Source organism: Podarcis erhardii (genome assembly GCF_964252035.2).
Source record: "Podarcis erhardii genome assembly, chromosome: Z".
NCBI lineage: Eukaryota > Metazoa > Chordata > Lepidosauria > Squamata > Lacertidae > Podarcis > Podarcis erhardii.
The window spans coordinates 16,636,895-16,655,034 of record NC_138504.1 but is presented as its reverse complement, the minus strand read 5'-3'; the positions used below and the strand labels follow the sequence as shown (position 1 = coordinate 16,655,034).

General features: G+C 41.8%; 1 long non-coding RNA gene across 1 annotated transcript; it reads left to right on the top strand.

Annotated features, from left to right (window-relative positions):
• The first annotated feature begins 2,290 nt into the window (after positions 1–2,290).
• On the top strand, positions 2,291–13,696 carry LOC309334124. The gene is made up of 3 exons (XR_014152899.1): positions 2,291–2,316; positions 11,762–11,856; positions 13,554–13,696. It is a non-coding gene; the product is annotated as an uncharacterized lncRNA (long non-coding RNA).
• Positions 13,697–18,140: the final 4,444 nt, after the last annotated feature.

Sequence of the window (18,140 nt, the reverse complement as noted above, 5' to 3'; positions counted from 1 at the left end):
CTTTGCTTCAGGATGAGAACAGAAATTGTGCGGCGGCAGCGCGGCGGCAGTGGCAGTGGGAGGCCCCATTAGCTAAAGTGGTACCTCAGGCTAAGAACAGTTTCAGGTTAAGAATGGACCTCCAGAACGAATTAAGTTCTTAACCCGAGGTACCACTGTACTGTGTCTGTGTTCCACCCCCAATGATAATTTTGTTGTTTTATTATATTGCCCCGAAGCAGTTTGTGATTTAGAAATGAGAGCATGGTGTGCAATTCCTGATAATAATATGAAAACAATGTAGAAGTACTGTGTAAAAATTTAAAAGCACATCTATTTTTAGAGGCAATCCTCAGTTTCTCATTTATTTTCCAGTCTTAATTTCCACTTCAGTTTGCTTTTTAAAAGGTCATCAAGAAAACTCACCAGTCTTTTAGTGCAATTTTCTCCTAAAGTACATATTTTTGTATGCAATTTAACCCAGTGTACATATTTTTGCATATTTTTGCATAACAGTGTCCATAATATAATGTTATTTCTTGCTTTCACTATTATGCATTTATATGCACATTACTTAGCTGGATAACTGCACTGCAAAATTTGAAGAAATGCAAATTTTGAAGGATGGCTTTGTTTTGGTTCATGTATTGTTTAAGAAAGTGAGAATTAGGTGAGTTTGCATTTAAATGCAACCTGAATCAAATCTCTCTATCATCCCTATCTTGAACTGTGATCCCATCATTTTATGGAATACTAATTGTACAGTTGTAGAGATGGTTTTATTGCTTTTGGTTTACTTTGTAATCTTTTGTATCTTACTTTTTTATTGCATTCCACTGGTAGATTTTGGCTCCGAAGCAGTTTATAAATTTGCAAATATATAAAACAAAACAAAACAAAACATGCAACATTAGCCTCTAGAAGGGCAATAGCATCTGCAAAAAGAGAAACTGACTTCAAGCACCCAACAAAAACAATGGATGCAAAAAAATAACTATCAAGGACTCAGCATAAGGACAGAGGAAAACATGGCACAGAAGGCTTCTCAAAAGCAGCTTAATTGCTGGGACTTAACAGTATTTAAATGGTATAGATGTTTAAAGGCAAAGAGGAGACAGGGAGGATTTAGTTGAGAAGATCTGTTGTTTTGGAGAGAGGCCATAAACATGCAGTGCAACTTTCACCAGAGGAAGCCTTGCAAATTTAAGCTTCAATCAATGTTTTTAGAAAACTTTGCTATATGTCTCTGAGGATGCAGTTTGCTGTCGGCTCTGTCTGACTATGTTTACACTGCTTGCAGAAAGACAGAGCCTTGAGAATGGATACAGGGCAAGATTTTTAACTGCTAGAAAGTGCAACAAATGGCATGGTGGAAAGCATTAACTGAACAATATTTCTCATTCCTATTTGCATGAAAGCTGTGGTTCTTTGAAAGAGCAAGATGGAATTTTCACATGTGCCAGGATACATAACCCCCAACATTTCACAAATAGAAATAGGGGCATGTATGTCCACTGCAAGGATTCTTGACTAACACTTTACCTCTTGCTGAAGTCTCCAATCCAGAGGTGGAGATCCTGTGCATCTACAGTTGTTGCTGGACTCCAAATCCTATCAGCCCCAGCCATCAGGAATTGTCAATTAGCAATATCTGGAGGGCCATAGGTATCCTACCCCTGATGCAATCAATCCTTTATTTTTTATATTAATTTAACTTTGTATCTCCCTAATTTAAAAGCTATGGTTTGTAATTGTGATTTTAAGACTGAGAAAACGAGAGACTGAGAGACGTGAACTTGACAGATTTGTCTGTCCCTAAATATCATTAGCTTTGTGTATCCAAATTTTCTTCAGAGTTTTCAATATATAATTATTTTCCCATAGGGAGAGCATACAGACATCATTATTCTTAAAGAAATTATTCTGGCTCCCCAGTTACTTTGCATAGGATCCAAACAGAGCACACAGTAAAGTACTATATGTATTGCCCCAGTAGAAAATGAGAATGGGTGGGTAATGTGCATTGTCTGATTGTTGCATAGTTTCTGATAGTGAGCAAAATGGGGTGGGAGCGCTGACAGACCAAGTTTTGGATGTCCAGCAGCTGTTTATGAAATCTGGAAGATATATGAAAAACAAGCATGTTATCTGCATGTGTCATACACATTGTGTGGTTCCTCTTCTCCATCTTTTCTCTTTCAATAAATTGAATAATTTTTCCAGTCATTCCCCTGGGATCCTGGTTGGGAGAAAAAAGTATGACTATTATAGCCCCAAACTTGGTTCATTGTTGATTTTGGGACCAAAAAAACAGAACAGAGGACATACAAGAAACAGGTATGGGTAAAAATAAACCATAACTTCATTAATAGAGGAGAATGCAGGGTTTGCTAGGTGCAGGACAAGGATATCAGAGATGCCACCTGTTTTCTGATTGCAACACTCTGGCCTTCTGCTGGGGCTACCTCCTGGGAATTGCCAGTCCCCACGACACAGGCCAAGCATCTGGGTTCCAGCTGGCAATCTGGGCTGCATAGTGAAAGGCCTAATCCTTTAAGCCATGGCCAAGGTCTACCACACCATCCCCAAGGCCTCATAGGCTCCCCCTTTATTAATGACCTTACCCAATGCTTTATTCTGCCCAAGCTGAAACAAAAATAGAGACAAACTTCTAGCAGTGCATCCATCTTTGGCTGAAGGGAAGGTGATAAACCTCTTATCCTGGGCCAATTGCGTGTGAGCAATATCCCTTTCTTACCCTGTCAACCAGTAGCCAACAAAGTTCTCAGCAATAAACCTCTCCCTAAAGGGAGACCTGGTATGAATCAAGCAGGGCTCTGTCATTGGGGCTCCCTTTTGAGGTCCTGGGAAGCACAGCCTTCTCTGGAAGTCACACAGAACTATGGAAGTTCTCGAATAATCCTGCAAATCCCAGCCAGTTCTAGTGGGTCACTCTGCAAAACACACAAGGTGGCCTCTCCATGGAAAGATGGTAAAGTGTAACAGAACATCAGGAGAGTTTGCATAGAACTTTTTGATCCAAGAACAAGAGTGTTACTGCCTAATACATAACACAGAGACCCCAGGGCATTGGCATGAAACCACACAATAACATACTGCACCCATGGCCTATTTCATTGAATCTCATAATTGCACAAGATGTCGTGTCAGTGCTAGTGTAGCAATGTGCTTGCTTATTGAGGAGCTTAGAGCTGTTTTCCTTGTTGCTTTTGCTAGCAGAATTTGATATTGTAGCATGTAAACAGAAGATATTGATGACACATACAAAAAACGCTTCTTTTGCAAACCCCTTTCCTCTGTTGTGAAAGGTGCATGCAGTTATGCTTCATTACCATTGCATTAGATGACAGCTTAAAACAGCAGCTGATTTTCTGGGATGGCTTGAATGAATGTCACACTTGGATACCTGATTCAGTTAAGCAATGACTTCTACTTTGCTCTTCGCTGCTTTCCCATTTCCTTTCCACTTCTGATTCCCATTGTCCAAAATGCATCATCCAGTTCCATCGCTATAATATTAGCTGTAAACATGCTGCAGGCAATGAAGGAAGAGTTCAGGAATTTCCATTGTAGATCTGCTACTACTCTACATTCCCCTTGCACACACAAAAAGATCTTTGACTTAACTAGGAATGTTTTCAAGAAGTTTTGAATGCAAATTCTGGCTATTCTCAGTATTAAGAAATGTTGGAACGAAAAGTACTGCAGGTTGCCAGTATTATTCAGCTTTCTTGCAGAGTGCAGCATAGGTCATGTTTATATAAGGCTTATTTTGTGATTTCTTTGTTTTTTTATTGCCACAATACACAAAGATATAAAATCCATTCATTACAGAAGCCTGCTTGTCACCGCCTTTTGTATCTTTACCCTGTCAAGCCTCTTGGAATCAGATGAAACGATATTTGAGATCAGGAACATCATTAAGAGCGGGCATTTCAGACTAAAGATTCTATAGAGAAGACATGTAGTTTCCCATGGCAACAACTCTTGATGTCTTTTTGCAGCAGTAACACCTCACTTCATTTAAGAACACATAATCATATGTTTGAAATGGCTGCATGATATATCTCCCTGAATTCCTAAAAATGTAAGGTGTTGTCACACTGCAGTTCATGTGGCTGCCAACGGGTGGACCCATGAACTGCAGCATGAAGAAGAAGAAGAAGAAGAAGAAGAAGAAGAAGAAGAAGAAGAAGAGGAGGTGGAGGAGGAGGAGGAGGAGGAGGAGTTTGGACTTGATATCCTGCCTTTCACTCCCCTTAAGGAGTCTCAAAGCGGCTCACATTCTCCTTTCCCTTCCTCCCCCACAACACACACTCTGTGAGGTGAGTGGGGCTGAGAGACTTCAGAGAAGTGTGACTGGCCCAAGGTCACCTAGAAGCTGCATGTGGAAGGCGGAGACGCGAACCCGGTTCACCAGATTACGAGTCTACTGCTCTTAACCACTACACCACACTGGCTCTCAACAGCATGCCAACAGCAGGCAGGACAGGTGAGTAAAGCAGGCAGGTCTGTGGCCCAGATGGCCTTCCTCTGTTCCCTGTGTTGTCACCACCACCATCAGCCTACCTGCTTGAAGGCATGCACAATAGGAAAGCCCAGGGCCTGAATGAGCGGGTAACCCAGCTCAGCAAGGACTGCTTATCACTGTTGTAGCCTCCAGCCACAGTTTGCCCCCAGACTCCCTGTTCCTTTACAACTTTCCCTAGTATCAAGATACTGCTGCTTCAGGGGAGAAGGGAGTCAAAAGGAAAAAGCCTTTTGCCCTGTGATGTGACACTTCTTTCACACACTTTATTCTCTTGGCAATGTGGAACAAAGAAGAGAAATAGTTTCTCTTCTTCATTCTCCTGTCCTTTAAGAGGGAACTTGGGACTGGAGCAAATGGTGAGGGGATAGAGAGGGGGGAGTTTGGGGTGAAGAGTGAAGGGAGGGGCAAATCGTTTTTGCTCTGTTTCCCTCTCACAATATGTTTTTTTAATCGCATTATTTCATATTTATTTAGCCATTTGATTTCAGACTAAAGTAGATTAAGGTTACCTGATTTTTTTCAATGAATCTGGGGACACTTTCAACTTCAATGGATTTTGTACGGGGACTGAGTTGTAAATCCGGGGACTGTCCCCGGGAAACAAGGACGTCTGGTAACCTTAAAGTAGATGGCACATTAAAATGTGCAGATTCATTTCTGTGTTGTTCATTCATTTAGTAGCAGGCACTGGGTTGGTGATCATGACTGGGACTATGATGTGCAGGGAGGAGGGTTTAACAACAACTCCTGTGATTCTCTACCTTCTCCTGCACACCTTGCCTACAGCAGTTTCCCAATTTAAAAAACTTCTAAATAAGAAAAAGAGAAGTCTGCAACAAATAATAAAGCTGAAATAATTGGGAAGAAGTCCCTAAACAAGAGCCATCCAAAAATTAGTTGTTATATCTAATGAGTCTAGCTGCTGCAACTATATTTCTAGAGTTTTGTCTCTAGAAATCCCTGTCTGTCCTCACCCCATCCCTGCCGCCGCCACTGTCATCAATATAGCACACTTCAAGTGCATTCCACTTTTTTCTAATCAAACTGTTACTATATTCTCTGTCATCTTTAAAGACAGGACACCTTTACCACCTGCAAAATATAACATGCTCTGTCACTTGACTCCAATCAATCCACAACAATCAGATATTCAAGTTGTCAAAATGGAAAGCTGTAGCTTATAACTGCCACTCTTGTTTGGGTGCCAACCTTTACTTTCAAGTTTTTAAGTGTTCCAACTATGCTTCAGTTTAATGGGTTGGTGTTTCTTTTAAGATCTCCAAATGTCTTTTTCCATCTGATTGGTGGGGATTGGTGGTGGTGGTGGGGGGAAATCCTTCTCCCTTTAAAAAAATCTTTAAAGACTTTTCTCCGAGACAAACGAATGCACCTAATTGTCTGAAAATTGTCACGCTTCAGCCTCTTAGTGCATGCCGTTATGCCAGCAAATTTACCCAATTCTGCCAAAATAAAAATGGGAGGTGCCCTAAATATGAAAATAACCTATCACAAAAATTCATGCACCTATTTGCATGCCCCCCCGGGTGCATCACCTCAGAATGGGCTGCTATGCTTGCAATTTCCATCCAATTCTTGTTTCATTTCCTTCTTATAGTCAATGGAATTTCCTAAAGCAAGGGTTTACTTTGCAGTGACATTCCAAATACCCAAAATATATGGGCCAAATATTGTTGGGACCTGGAGATAGATTCTCCCCCCCACACACACACACAAAATGTGTGTGTTAAAACTCCTGCATTGTTTTTCATTCATAACATCCTTCAATAAAAAGCATTTTCTCTTCTTTCTTGCTGAACCATCTGTATTTACTCGGCCATGAATGGTGAGGTGATTTCAGCAATACTTTTGCTGTAAACATAAACTCTGCAAACATGAAGAAAAACAGAGTATTTGTTTTGACATTATCCTTTTGGTTCCTCAAATTTTGTGTACTGATTTTAATCTTTGCTTTCCCCCTCTCTTTCACACTCATCATAAGCACACGCACACACAGCAGACATCTTGCTCTCACACATTGGTCTCAGATTCAGATTTGTTGTCCTCTTCCCCAAAGTCTACAGTATATGTTTATGCAGGAAGAAGGCAAGGCTAGCTAAGCTCCAACCTTCATGTGTAGACTATGAAAGACTGAAGAGGGACACCAATGCTGTATGCTTCACTGCTTTCACAGTCAAGTCCTCTTCCCAGTAAACTGGGAATGGTAGCTCTGGGAGGGGAATAGGGGTCTCCTGATAGCTCTCAGTATCCTTAACATATTGCACTTCCCAACATTCTTTGGGGGAATGCATGACAGTTTAAAGTGGTATGAAATGGCTTTAAAAGTACAGTGCAGACCATTGACATGACTCAGCATAAAGCAACTTCTATGTTGCTACAATGGTGCCATTAGAGTAGGTGGGTGGAATGTGGGTGGAAATGTCACAGTTATTGTAACACATACGTAGTTAGACCCTAAGTGAAGGAACTTTGTTGAGTGGGTTTTCACACTTATGTTTCAGTGGTGCAAGAAGTGAAAGCGACTATCACTAGAATAGAATGCTAAGCCAATTTACTGCTCCTCTGGGGCATTTGCAATTTATCTAATCATTTTTTTCCCTCCTTGGTTTTTTTTTTTTTTTAAAGAGACGTATAATCAGGAAAGTGTAAGCAGCACTTGGAATTGCTGATTTTTCTTGAGGGTGTATTTGGCCTGCCATAACTCTTTTAGTTAGAGTTTCAAAGGGCCATCCTGCTTCTCACTCTATGTTAAAAGCAATCAAACCATGGAGAAGTCATTGGTATTTCTCTCCTTCTATCTCCCTCTGTGTATACGCACACAAAACACAGTGACAGCTTTTATGAAGGGTTGATGCCTTTCACACTGTACTTGTAGTTGTGCTTTTAACAGCAGCTGCATTAACTTGTCCAGGAGTAGCCAGGTTAGTTTTTTTGCAGCAAAAACAAGATCCTTGAAAACATTTATGAAAGCATATGCTTTCCTGGAGTGCAGTCCATTTCATGAGATTCATAAAGTGCAACCCCACATTGGCAGGCAGATATTCATATGGTTGGGGTGGGAGATAGAGAAGAGTGAGGTCAGAGGATAATAAAATACAAAAGCAGGGGTGTTCACACATTATATTCAATGAGTGTACCGTATGTGTACCTGTTAACATAACAGTTGCACAATGTAAAAGTTGCACATCTGTACAAATCAATAAGTGTTTACAGCTAGTAAACAGTTAGTATCTGTGTTCAGAGTTACATGTGAACAATTGCATCAAAAGCAATTTTATAAAAGCAAAATAGTTACAGAGGTCATTAGCAAAGCAGTGCTGGTGGTAAGAACAAAAGACATTATCCCCTGTTGGCATTTCTTTTTCTTCTGATGTCCATTCTTCTCACCCCCACCATGCATGAATACATCCTTTGAGGACATTGTTGGAGACAAGCTGGTATGATCTCACTCACCCCTTGCTAGCTTAGTCTGTAGGCAGATATGGGCTTGAATGAACACCCCTTTGATTGTTGGGATCCAATAAAGATGGAAGTCTTGAATAGACCATCGATTGGATTATAGCAGGCAGAGATGAAAATGCATTGATTAATTAAAACAGGAGGGAGAGTTACAGAGCAACAGGGGAACTTTAAAAAATGAAGAACACTGACATATTCCAGCTAGATCTCTATTATGAGATTTGTGAGGGATTCCAGCTGCTGGAAAGCATTTATCCATGAGAAATCCAGTGGGGATTTGGGAAAGGATTCAAAATTTCCTTTTGAAAAGCATTACCACTTTGCAGCTGCAGCTATTTCCTGTTTGGAGAAGCAGTGGTGATCAGGTCTTTGAGCTCAGCAAAAAGCAACACTGTGTATCCTGATGCAGGTAAACACTTGTTAATTGTCCTCTAGGATGATTTCCCACCCCTCAAAGGAAAGGTATTTTTACAGGCTATTAAAACATCTGAGGAGCTGTAATAAGCATCACCGTACCTATTAACAAGAGAAACAAAAAGCAGTTGAAGCGGCAAAATGAAACTGGTAGTTCTCTTTACTTGAACAATGTCTATAAAAGAACCCAGTGGGAGAGCCAACTTCAAACCAGGGGAAAGGTAGTAATTGCGGGCACAAGCGCTAAACCCTGTCTGTGGTGCCTACCCTTTTCCCCAAAGAATGAGATAAGAGACCAGAGCATGGGTTCAAATTGGCCACAACTTTATTAAGCCTCAGAAGTGGGAAACTTGGCATAGGCCTTGGCAGGTAACCCTCTCAGCCTGTCTAGCTGAGAATATGCAGGCTGATGAGATCCAGGGAGAGGGGACTGCAAAGCACAAACTTATACAGCATGCCCTTCCACCGACCTCGTCCCGGAAGTCTGACCTACATGCCACCACTCTAGGGCCAGGGACTCCTGGTTTTGCCCTTTAACGGGCCCTGCAAGTACCGCTGCATGGGAAGGGAGCATGAATGCACCCCCCCCCCAACTTGATGATAGACCAAAGGATACCTTGCCAAGGCCTAAAACTGCTACCCGAGGTCCCTAAGGGCCTTGTCGTCAAGGGTCCCACAACCGAGCGGGGCCACTAGGGGGCGCATCGGAAGATTGCTGACAATAACATCTCTCCGACCCACACGAGGTAATTTGGAGGCTATGATGGGAGTAATTAGCCTCCCTACCCCCCCCAGGATGGTGGGGGGGGACTGCCCTTGCCTGCTGTGCCCTATACCACCCCCAAATTTGTGGAGATGGGGGCACTAGGCACAAAGCCCTCCTGTGGGATTCCGGCATTCCTGGACGCCGTCCCTGATCTGCGCCACTAGCTGCAAGAACTTCAAAAGAAACAATTTGGATGAAGGAATGCACATATCTCAAGGAAGGAGGGGGAGTAAAGACTGCTAACAGAAGAGATCTCTGATAAAACAAGACAAGAATAAAACATGAGAAGATACGCCAAGATACGGTATGGCAAATGATTGATGGGGGGGGGGACTTTCCTTTCTTTCCTTATGTGATTAAATAAGAATCCCCTGCCCTCACGAGTCAGAATTGTCGTTTTAAGGACTTCAGCTGTGGATTTAAGGCTGTGTGGAGATAAACTTTCGAACCAAAGCATGTTTTAAGAAGAGCGTGGAATGTATAAGAGCTTTGGAATGACGCAGTTAAAAATGCCGTCACCATATTGGGAAGTTCTGTCGGAGGACTTAAGTCTGAGAGGAGAAATAGAGAAATAGAGCTGTTTTTATATTGTGGGTGAAACTCCTCAGTGGGACTTAAGAATGACAGTTCTGTAATTAATGATGGAAAGGGCGCTGTTATCTATGAAGGTGATGATATATGGAAACCATCTCGATTTGAGGATTGGAAGAACGGAAAATTCACACAGGATTATTATTGGTGTTTTTCGGCTTAAGGAGACTATCAGAAGAGATCATAAAGAAAAAAGAGAAAATATATGAACAAGATGTGATGTGGAAACAGCAAGATAAGACTGGATAGAATTATGAACTCTGTTTGGACTGATTTGGATTGATTTGGACATTAACGCAGTAGCAAGAAGATGATCAGAATCCCCCTTCGGATCTTGAAATATGGGTCCCCCCAACAAAATTTAAAATTCGGCTTTGTAATTCGGAATTTATGTGATGTGATTTAATTTGATTTGATTGGCCGGTTAATAAAAATTATTTTTTTTAAAAAAGAGTCCCACAACCGAGGAACAATCATCCATGCTCTGCCATCAAACCCTGCTGTCTACCCAGTCATTGAGGATTTGTCGCACGTCATGCAGCCAGAGTTCATTACCAAATGGTATCAGATGCACTCTATCCGCCCTGAATATGCCAGCCGTATCTGCCCTGATGGTGGGATGTGGGATAGAGAATCCGCCGATCTGCTGCATGATATTGCGCATGGCCCTGTTGATTTTTTTCACCGCATAATTGATGCGAGAGGGATTGGAAACCCCTCTCCAGCGCAGGCGGAGGAGGAGATTGGACCAGCCGATGCCCATTGCTGTGTACAAGGCATGCAGGTTTTCTATATCTGCCCTTGCAGCAAGGGTCAGGGCAATGCCTTTTTGTTCAACTAGATCATTTCCCCCCAGGTGCAAAATCAAGACTCTTGGAGGGCCATGCGCTGCCGCGGCCTTACTCAGCATGGGCACAAAGCCCAGCCAATGCATGCCCTGGTGGCCCATCCAATAAATGTGTACCTTGGGTTGAATGTTAAGGTTACGACCCCCATTGCTCCACTGCCCAATGGACAATGCTGTGCCCCACAACCCAGATATTCATGGTGGGCAAACCTGTAAGAAAATTAAATTGCAAGCATAAAGGAGGAGGAGCTGGGATGAATGTAGCTTTTGTAAGCTGCCGAGCGCCAGCGCCCCAATGTCTTGATGCGGGCAGGGTCCCAATCCTGGACTGCCGCTGAAGTGGCAGCCCCAATATGGAAGGAGCACCCGGAATATTCTTGGGGATCAACTCCATAGGCCGCTATGACTTTGTGCAAGAGTGTCGTGAATTGGGATTGCATCAAAGGACTCGTGTTTGCGTGTATGAAGAAAGGGCCTTTGCACTTGGGCCGGACCCTGAAGAAGGGGCATGTGTCCAGATATGGGCAGGGGCCCTCCTGTTCCCGTCGGGGCCAGTGCCAGCATGACCCCTTTTCGCAATTCATCAGTTTTTGAGGACCAAATCCTGACATTCACAGTATCCCCAGAGAACTTAATGTCCATATCCACCAACCCTGAATGAGGGGCCCCATCCACCAAACACTCCCCAATGTGCATGGCACCAAAGAAGGCTAGGGAGAATGCTGCATGAAAGAGATGTGTTTCAAAATTTGATCAGCAGATCTCTGGTCATTTTTTCCAAATTAGTTTGAGTGTGTCGATAGTATGGGCTTCCTGCCATCCTGATGTGGGGGAATGATGCAACGCCACCCAGCCAGCAGCTTCTTGACATGGAAGCTGTCACAGGGGTCCTGCCAACGAAGGAATTTACAAAAGAATGAGATAGCTGCCCAGTAAAGCATTATAGTTTTAATGGCAAGGCCCTTGCGCTTTAGGAGAACCAGGAATTGAAGCACCTCCTCCTCGGAAGCGTGCCATGCTATGGAGCCACAAAAACGCCCGAAGGAGTCCCAGGCCCTGGAATAGGAATGTCTAGTGGTGGGTGCTAATGCTGACAATACTCCCTGGTTTACTTCTTGCTTCCAATCTCCCACAGATTGTCTGGAAAGGCGGCCGGGGTCTGGACTGCCTCTGGTGCCAGCTCGCAGAAACGCTCCATCTGGAAACGAGATATGGTAGTGCATCAGCAATGTAAGCCTATAAGCTTGGCAGAAATCCACCTAGTTCTGATGGGAAATCAGTCTTCTGTCTTTGGCGATCTTTGGCAGCTGAGTAAGATTGTCTTCCAAAAACACGGTCTTAATGGTGTGTCAATAAGTGACTGTGGAGGCCAATTCTGGATCCACACGTCCTTCCACAGTGGGGACATAGGATTCCAGGTGGGAGTTAATCATGGTGAGGATTTACCAAATGTGCCTTCCTCTTAGCTCGTTTCTCCCTTTTGTCCTGAGTTTGAGGTAGAGGCTATTATCCAATTGGAGTGCTAGCAGGCCACTGTTTCCTAATTATCCATGCTTATACTGCATTTTTAAAGATTTGCCTTGAGAGCATCTTTAAACCTCTTTTGTTGTCCACCAGTATTTCATTTTCCATTATTAAGTTGGGAATAGAGTAGTTGCTTTGGAAGAGAATAATCAGGCATCCAAACCACATGACCAGTCCAAAAAAGATGATGTTGAACAATCATTGCTCTGACACCAGTGATCTTTGCTTCTTCCAATACACTGACATTAGTTCCCCTGTCTTCCAAAGTGATGTGTAAAAAAATTTCGGAGACACCATTGATGGGATTTTTCGAGGCGTTGGAGATGGAAATCAGTATCTATCCCAGATGAATAAGTCTAGCTAAAGTTGATGAAAGTTAGGATATAGTGATCCTTTCAACTACATATGAATAGCACACTGTGCAGTAAAAATATTTCAGGGAAACTAAAGAACAGCTTCTTCTCCTTCTTCTAGTTATGGTCATTATCATTATTATCACATTTTATTATTTTATTATCTGCCATTCATCCCAAGATCCCAGGGTGGGTTAGGACAATTAAAATGCTGTGTCTTACATGTTTCAGTTTGTTGGGTTTTTTTGCTAGATTGGAGGTCACCAATGTGCATAGCTGTCAACTTTTCCCTTTTCTTGCAAGGAATCCTATTCGGAATAAGGGAATTTCCCTTTTAGAAAGGGAAACGTTGACAGCTATGCCAATGTGGCAACTGAGTACCTCCTGCCAGTACCTCCTGTGGTACCGGTATGTGGTCACAGTAAAATATCCCCTTAAAATCTACAACATGCAAGAGATTGATAGCTCTCCCTTCTCAGTTCCTGTTTGCACTAGCTCAGTCTCTCCTATCCTGAACATGCTCACATTTAATTGGACACCCACCCGCCCTTCCATTTTGAACAGAGAGGAGGTGCAAATAGCTTATCTCTGAGCGGCTGATGCAGGTGTCTTTTACCCCTTGATTGAGGAGTGGGTGATGGGAAAACATCTGCATAGTGTTTTTTTTTATTGTGTCTCTTTTCCTGCTGGTTTTAGCATTTTGTGCTATCCATTTTGCGACACTCATGGCACTTTCCCATAATATGTGCTCTAAATATGTGCTCTAAATATCTGTCTTTGCAAATCACATCCCCTGAAACCATAACCCATTCATTTGTAGACGGGTGTACAAAGGTTTGTGACATCTTTTGAAATAGTCACTGGCGATTTCCTCCCACTGTGGGTCAGGGAGAGTGAGGAGAAAGCCCTTTGAGGTTTTTTGTTTTTTTAAAATCATAATCGTTGTTCCTTAGGTTCTGAGGTTTTGAAGTTAAGGATCTAGTAAATGTACAAAATGCTTTGGGTTCACAAAAGTGAAGGGGAACTTGTAAAATACTTCATCAACTGCAGATACTGCTCAAGCCACCTCCTTGAGGGAAAAAACGCACATCAGAGCCCTTTTGAAGAGTCTACATTCAGCAATCCTGATATATGATGAGTGAACATAAGGCAGCAAACAAATCTGTTCTGTGAACTTTCCGAACAACAGATTAAACATAATCTCTTTATGGGTATATTTTTTTTAATCTCACCATTAAAATGAAATGTAGCTACAGCCTTTTGGTCTTTGTTTCTACTTTTAACACAAAACCACAAAGAAGAAAGAAGAAGAAATGAGGCCTGTGTATGTGTCTGCATGTATATACACCTCAGATGTGCTCCCCTCATTATGAACATGCCCCCCCATCCCCCGCATTTCAACCTGATCAAGAGCTGGAATAAATTTAAATGCAGTCTTTGATAGAAAGATAGATAGATGTGACACGGTACAGACAAAATGCTATATCTAAGGTGAATTTGCCTAATTTGCCCTTTTTAAAGCAATATATTAGCCAAAACACAACCTTCCTTCACAATTTGCACTGCTGTGGATTTTGCAATGCTGTGCTCCAGTAATGTGTATAAAGATGTATATGCCAGACTAAAATGTGCATATAACTGCATATATTACTGAACATATAATAAAATATGCAATAAATTACGGGAAACTGTTTTTTGCCAAAAAAAAAAAGATTGCATATAAAAATATGTCTAGTAGGAGAAATTTGCACAAATATGCAGGTGAATCCTCATGATGAAGACTTTTTAAAAGAAATCTACAAATTGATGGGGAAGTGCAGAAGATCAGAAAAATGAGAAACCGAAACATTCACCCGTCCCTAATCTCAGGCTTCCACATTCTCATGTGCCTTCTTGATTGGGAGCAACTATAGTTTGCTCCATTCAGACATCTGAAAAATCCATTGACTATTCCACTGTTAAGTGAACAATATGCATATACAAGGTTTATCTTGCCATTAGGCAAACTAAGCAAGCTGCCTCCAATTGAATGTTAATTATTTGTTGTCAGGGAGGAGGAGCTTTTGGGGGGGTTTCTCTGAGGGATGGCAAAATACCCTGATTAGCCTTGGATATTTTGTACCCTGATTTGGTAGGAGAAGGACTGCCATTTGCTACTCTGCCTCAGGCAACAAAGTGCCTGTGGTTGGCTTTGTACGCATGTGGGCTCCTCCGGATCAACTGTGTTCATCATTCGTCCTAATTTGCTTGCACAAGGTTCATGTAGAGATTAGACTAGGTGTGGTCTTTATTGACCATTCCTTCTAATTTGCTTGTGGGATATTTCTTTATATTCCCATTAATCATTTGCTCATTCCATACTTTTACGTTTATTTCCCCATTGTTTTCCTAACTGCAAAAAGTCATTGTTCTTTGTTTGTTTGTTTGTAAAAAGTGGACTTGTTGCATTAGGGCAATCCAACACTTTAATTCATTTTTAATTGCACAAACCTAAATTCCGGGTGCATGCATGCATCTATCCTCAAAATAATGAGTCTGGGGGGCACACTATGTATGTCTGTACATAAAAAGCTGCCTTGTATTGAGTATAGTTCCTTCATGTCTGACTGGCAGACACTCTCCAAGGTTTCAGACAGAATTTCCTCCCAGCCCTATTTGGAGATGCTGGAGATTGAACCAGAGGCTCTTGGCATACAGTGCTGATCTCCTGGATTTGCACTTGATAAAGCTACAATTACGTAAGTTCAAGTCCCTTTGTTTAGTATCTCTTGCAGCTCTGCACATCCAAGGAATTGAGGCTGTATTCATTTTTTATCTAATTTGGGCTAAGCCAGCCAAAGTACGAGCCTCATGAATAGCTCCTCTCCTGCAATGAACAAGCACCAATGAGCATTTCAAGGCTGTAGTTTAGAGGAGCAACACAAATGCTATGCATTTTTCCCCTAATGAGATTTTCTGATTTCTTTCAACATTTTTGATCCTCCCTTCTTCTTTTCCCAAGTAACAAAAAAATAAATAAAATACAATCAACTGGAACAAGCTAGTGTCTGAGCGGCATTTCACAGTTATTCAGAATTATGAATTCTGACTGACTACCAGATGCTAAATCAGTGGAAACTGCCTATACAATGATTGCCAATTGAGCAACAAACCTCTTCAAAGTGGTTTGGATCTCTTTTCAGCAAAACTGTTCAATCTATTTAATGCCGCCACTGCATTACCCAAGATGTACAGCAGTTTTCTATTTACTGGAACGCTCGCAGCATTATATCACTCGCTTGTGAACTCTATCTAAATTAACACCCACCTCTTGCTGTTACACCTCGAGGAAAGAAACATTTACTTCCTTCCCAGCCTTTTGAAAATACAAAAGGGGGGCAGGGAGGGAGGGAGGGAGAGAGAGGGAGAGAGGAAGGATATAAATAACAAACATCAATAGCGTGTTTAAGGAATATTTTAAAATTCGCTTGCTGAATTGAGAGGGGGGAGAGAGAAAAAACATGACTGCAAACATGATTCTGTTCTTCCAAGAAATTGGTTTTATGTTGATTGTTGCCAGCTTTCTCGTTGTGCTTCGGATAAAATCTTGAGAACAGAACAATCCTGAAGAGCGGAGAATGTGGCAATCGAGGAGCCTGCTGATAAGGGAGCATCTCCTGGGAAGCAGCATTAGGGTGAGTTTATACACAATCAAGATGTGTGCAGTTATCTCCTTGTTCTTTGTCACCTGTGTTCTGGAAAAGACAACTGTGGATTTTGATTTAAAAGTGCATGCCCTACAAATAGGGAAATATATGCATAGCTTGTTGTTGTTTTTTTGCTTTGCGGTTTTGGGCCAGAAAAAAGCAATCTGGAGTTTAATATTTAATAGCACCCCAAAGAGACCAATAATAAATACTGGTAGGGGGATAGCGAATATCTGGCTTTTCAGATGCTGCTGAAATACAACCCGTTATCCCTGGCTGTTCCCCATGCTGGCTGGGGCATTTATATGCTGATGTCCAACAACAACTGGAGGACCACAGGTTTTCCATCTCTGATCTAGGGATAGAGGAACCTTATTCTTTCTTACAAAAGATAAACTGCACACTTGCCAGAAAAAAAAGTTCACAAAAGCCTGCCTTACAGCAGGTCTGGCAATTTTTTCATCTACCCTGTTATTGTTTAGACCAGGGTCACCAGCACTGGCTCCTGCTCCTGAACCCAAAAGGACTTGCCTGTAAGTCTGTCGCCACTGAAATAAGCATTCTCTTACAGCCAGTAAAATAGCATGCAGGCTATGTCAGTGTACTGTGGTGCACACAACAGTTTTTTCCAGTATACAAAAGTGTCCATGGAGCATAAAATATTGGCCATCTTTCTTCTACAATGTCTAGCAGTAGCTCTACACGAGAGTCAATCAAAGGTCATTCTTCATAACCAGAGATACTGGGGGTTGAACCTAAGAATATCTGGCTATCCAGCTACTGTCTGCAGTTGGGTGACTGCAGATATTCCACTTAATCCTAGATTGTACCTGTTTCACTGGCAGAAAGTCAGTTCCCAGGCCTATTTCCCTACATGGTTTGGGCCCAGGTTACCTGAAGAACTGCCGGCACCCGTATCAACCTGCCCATACCCTGAGACCAACATTAGAAGGCTTCCTCAGATGCTCACCAGTTGATGGCCACCGATAATAAGAGCCTTTGCAGCAGTGCCCCCTGCAGTTGTGGACCTTTGTGTCTCTGCAATGCTTAATAGGGTTTTGTAGACCTACTTCTTTTCACTGGCTTTTAGTGAGTTGTATATATTGGAGATGTTGTGCCAGGGGTCCTTGAATTTTAATTTGATTAACTTTCTTTATTAGATGAAATTATGGAACTATTCCCCCCAATCTCCCACCCCACTCCATTTGTTGTATCTGCTGCAACATTTGCAAACCAATTTTAAATACAGTGGAAACCACCATTGGGAGAAAATATCTCAACAGGTAGGGTACCTATTGATTAATTAAAAAATAATATGCATGCACTATTACTAATAATTCATAATTGTTTTACTTCTGAACTGTAGTCCGTCCCCAAATTTCATCACATTGCACATGGGAAAGGGCTGATGGAAGGAAGACAGCAATGAACAAAAATATGACTAGATTTTCAGGGAAGACAGACTGCTCATGACAGGGAAATGTATTCCCATTCTGAACTATGGACTTAATGGTTGTATGGAGGAGCCCCCTCTTAGACAGCTGTGTGTGTCATTTTACTTGAAATGTTGTAAGTAGAGATAGTGAAGAAATTTGATTCAGCTCGCATTTAAAGGTGAGCATACCTAATTCATGCTTTCTGAAACAAAGCAGAAACTGAAACAAAGCCGTCCTTTCGGAATTCACAGTTTTCTGAATTTTTCAATGTAGATCTCCAGCCAATCAAAAACATATATACAAAAATGCTGTTGAATGTTGTTGAAAATGGAGTACAAAGAATACACTGTATTAAGGAAAGCCAATTTGTGAATATGAGTATATTAAGGGAAATTGTACCAAAATGCCGATACATTTTCATAAGGACTTTTTTTTAAAAAAAAAATGCAAACAGATGTAGAAATGTGGAAAATAGAATCATAGAGTTGGAAGGGACCACGACGGTCATCTGGTCC